Below are 4,121 nucleotides of genomic sequence, written 5' to 3'. Positions count from 1 at the left end.
TTAATTAATTTTCAAAAGAAAAAGAAAGTAACAAGTGCAAGTTTCCCATCTAAATGTACTAATTGTATTGAAGCACTGTGATGTACTAACTCCTGGAGATGGGCACTGCAAAAAAGAAGGAAAAAAGAAAAGAAAAAGACAGGCAGGCATAGTGATGCCCACCTGTAATCTCAGCAACCCGAGAGGCTGGGGCAGGAGGATCACAAATTTTTCATACTGGGGATTGAACCATGGAGCCACATCTGCAGCCCTTTTAATTTTGTTTGAGACAGGGTCTCACTCAGTTGCTTAGGGCCTCACTAAGTTACTGAGGTTGGCCTCAAACTTGCAACGCTCCTGCCTCAGCCTCCTGAGTTGCTGGAATTACACCAGCACACATGGTTGTTTTCATTTCTTTATCAAGTTTATTACTATCTGAAATTCTCTTCTTTAACTTATTTGTTTACCTGTTTGCCAGGATGTTAAAATAGAGGTTTCCCATCTAAATGCCAAGAGACAATAAACGTGAAATTTCAAAGATAGATAACTACAGGCAAACTCTAGAAAAGACATGGTCAAGAATCTTTCTATAATTCTTGGACTCTTCAGTCAGATTAAAAAAAAAAAAAAAAAAACATTAGGAAGGGTTGGGGATGTACCTTGGTGGTAGTGTCCTTGCCTAGCATGTGGGAGGCCCTGGGTTCCATCCCCAGCACCACCCAAAGCAAACAGAAAAGATGTCAGAGAATGAAGAACAAGGGATTTATAGAGGATTTCTCTTGAGGGAGTTGTTGCTGTCTTGGAAGAGAGGTGGGAAGATGGGGAGTTCTTCAAGCCTGGAAAGAGAGGACCACTTAGAGACCTTACTGTGTGCTCTGTCCAATGGGAGAGGGGTGTTAGATATTAGACGTGTTTAAGTCTCACCCAAGAAAACTAAAGCAGGTAGGCTGGGAAATAGTAGAGAGACCATTTGGGGTTCATTCTATATCTCTAAAATCTATTGTAATGAAAGATGTTTGAGTATTTCTTGTGGACCCATGTAGACAGTTTTAGTCCATTTTATTGTTAAGTCAGAATACCTGAGGCTAGGTATTTTATTAAGAACAGAAATTTATTTCTCAAACTGTTGGAGACTGGGAAGTCCAAAATCAAGGTACCAGCAGGTTTTGGTGTCTGGTGAAGGCCTATTCTCTGCTTCCAAGATGGCGCCTTGAACACTACATCTTCTGGAGGGGAGAACGGTGTTCCTCATATGGCAGAAGAATAGAAGAGAGAGTGCCCACAAACCCTTATATGGCAGCACTAATCTATTTGTGGGGGCAGAGCCTCATGACCTAAAAGCCACCCCCCCAAAGGCCCCACTTCTCAACACTGTTGCACTGGAGATTAAATTTCCAACATGAGAATTTTGGAGGACACATTCAAACCATAGTCTGGGCCATGTAAAAAAAAAAAAAAAAAAAAAAAAACGGAGAAACGTGGTCTTGGGTGGTTCTGCCCAATGTGGGCACCTAAAAATGCAACACAAGAAGCAATGAGAAACTGAAAGTGAAGACCTATTCTTCCTCAAGGTTAAGGAAGAAGAGCAAATAACTTCACCATTAAGATGCATCTAACTGAACCAAAGTTAAAGTAAGTTTGAAGCACCCTCAGGCCCAGAGACCCCTCAGTCTCATAGGAACTGCCCCATTTCCTTACCACCACACACATGCATATTTAACCCCTACCCTCCAAAAAATTAAAATACCATCCAGAAAGAGATAAGATGGGGAAGAAGATGAAACAAGAGAAAGCAGAAGCTGGCTACATCCTGTCCTTAGTCAGAAAGTCATCAAATACAGGCTATAACTCAAAGATGCTAATTCAACTGTGGGATGAAATTGAAACATCTAATCACCTTCCACCAGACATTCCTGATTTTAGATGGAGGCTGTTTCCAACTTAAAGTGATCCAAAGGATTGTCTATTGCCTGGGAGTGAACAGAGCAACCAGGGGATCCACCCCATTTCCACCGCAGGAACAGATCACCCCACTTGGAATGGGCAGTGGAAAACCAAAAGTAAATTACACTGCAACATTACAAAGCCTGTACTTGACACACCTGCCTGTTGCCTCTCTCCACAACCTCAAAAGATTGGACTCTGTCATCCTAACATTGTACTCCCAAAACCAAGAAGAAGATCTGGTAGGTAGTAGGAGTAGGCACCCCATAAACACTTAAAGATAAATATCATCCAAGATATTTGGGCTCATCTTTAGGCTCCCTAAGTTGTAGGTCCTCAAATAACTGAGCTTCTGCTTTGGAATTCATTGGAAGTTTCTAGGATAGCTCTGTTAGATAAACTGTCATGACAACAACCCCATAAATGACTGGGTTAACACAGAACAAGTGTATTTTTTGCTCATGAAAAGTTCAAAGATAATACTGTTTCCCCTCCAAACAGTGGATCTGGGATCCAAGTTTCTTCTATCTTGTAATGCCACCATCTTTAACCTGCTATAAGATTGCTATAGAGGAAAGAAACAACTGATCATTAATATCGTTAGCTCAGAAACAACACACACCATTCCTACTTCCATTCTTTTGGCCATAGTCCTTTGGGCCCAGATAGAGAGAACTCTGAGGATTTCGGTGTCTCACTAAACAACTGCTTTCTGACAATACCTCTCACTGTGGAAGGAGAGTGCACATCTTTGATGGTCAGTTACCTTTGCTGCCACAATGGCCACCTGGAAGAACTGACTAGAGACCTGCCTTGCTTGTGCAAATAAGTCCTCCTCTCCATAGAGTACAGTTCAGACCATGGACCCCAGCTAGATAGCTGGGCCCAGCTAACCCCAGATGCATCTTCCTGGTGCCAACTGTAATTTAGTCCAACTCCCCACAAAAGCCTCCAAGAGCCCTGCACACCCATTCTTCACTTTACAGATGAAGAACTGGAACCTGGAGCTGACTGGTGTGTCCAAAGTCACTCAGCTTTGCCAGTGGCAGAGCTGGATCAGAGCGCCTCTCTTGTCCACTGTTTCCATCACACCACACATTATCAAAACCTCCACCAGTGCTCACTTCAGCAGTGCATAGACTAAAATTAGAACAATACGGAGAAGATTAGCATGGTCCCTGCACAAGGATGACATGCAAATTCATGAAGTGTTCCATATAAACAAAACAAAACACCTCTACCAGCTGACTCTTGGGCACCTCCTCTCAATACCCAAATCACCTCCTGTTCTACTGAAGCTGAATTGTCATTGTCCCCATACCCCAAGAGCCTTCCCACATCTTTTACTTCCCCCTCACCTCCTTCGCTTGACCCCCAAGTCTCACCTTACCCTAGCAAGTCTTCCACCTGTTAGTCTTGTATCTCATTCATTCTTTCTCCTCAGGTAGCACCTGGAAGTTTTATTCAATACAGAATATCAGAATCAAAAGGGAAGTCAGAGGCCAGGGCCCCATCTCCCTGGGCCTCACCATTAGGAAGAGGGTGCTAATGTGTCCTGAGGGTGGAAATGGGTCACCAGCTCACACTGCTGGATGTTATGCAGTTTGAAGAAAGTGGGTTTGAAGATACACCTTCTATTCCATCCCTTTGAGCACTCTTGACACTACCCCTCTGCGCAGCAGCGGGTCCTTCTTGAACCAGGCCACCTTCAGGTGCACACCTGGTCACCATCCCCTCAGCACTATCTCCCTCACACTCAGGGCTTCCTGCCTGTATCAGAGAAACGGGGAAATTCTGGGAAGCTTGCCTTGACTACTTTGTGGAGGGACAAACCTCTGACAAAGAGGGATGGGAACTGATAAATAAATTCTTTCTTTCTCTTTCCTCCAGGTACAGTTCTGAGACACATGTCAAATGGCTTCTCAGGCCGTCACACATGACCAAGCAACCAGCAAGTAGCCCACTCGATGACACGTCTTCAAATTCACTCTCTATGCTGCCTCCCTCCTCTGGCTCTCAAATGTCCTATCTAGTTCCCACTCTCCAGTAAGATCCCCACGCTGGTCCTCGTGGCACACACCTGTAATCCCAGCAGCCCGGGAGGCTGAGGCAGGAGAATAGCAAGTTCAAGGCCAGCCTCAGCAACCTAGTGAGCCCCGAAGCAACTCAGTGAGACCCTGTCTCTAAATAAAATATAA

At 44.3% G+C, this 4,121-nt stretch overlaps 1 non-coding gene across 1 annotated transcript; it reads left to right on the top strand.

Annotated features, from left to right (window-relative positions):
* The first annotated feature begins 3,039 nt into the window (after positions 1-3,039).
* LOC114096784 (U6 spliceosomal RNA) lies at positions 3,040-3,146 on the top strand. Its single transcript, XR_003583493.1, has one exon. It is a non-coding gene; the product is annotated as a U6 spliceosomal RNA (small nuclear RNA).
* The last annotated feature ends 975 nt before the right edge of the window (positions 3,147-4,121 follow it).

Source organism: Marmota flaviventris, chromosome 10 (assembly GCF_047511675.1).
Source record: "Marmota flaviventris isolate mMarFla1 chromosome 10, mMarFla1.hap1, whole genome shotgun sequence".
In the NCBI taxonomy this organism is placed as follows: Eukaryota; Metazoa; Chordata; class Mammalia; order Rodentia; family Sciuridae; genus Marmota; species Marmota flaviventris.
Note: the sequence above shows the minus strand (reverse complement) of the source record. Positions and strands in the feature narration are given on the sequence as shown.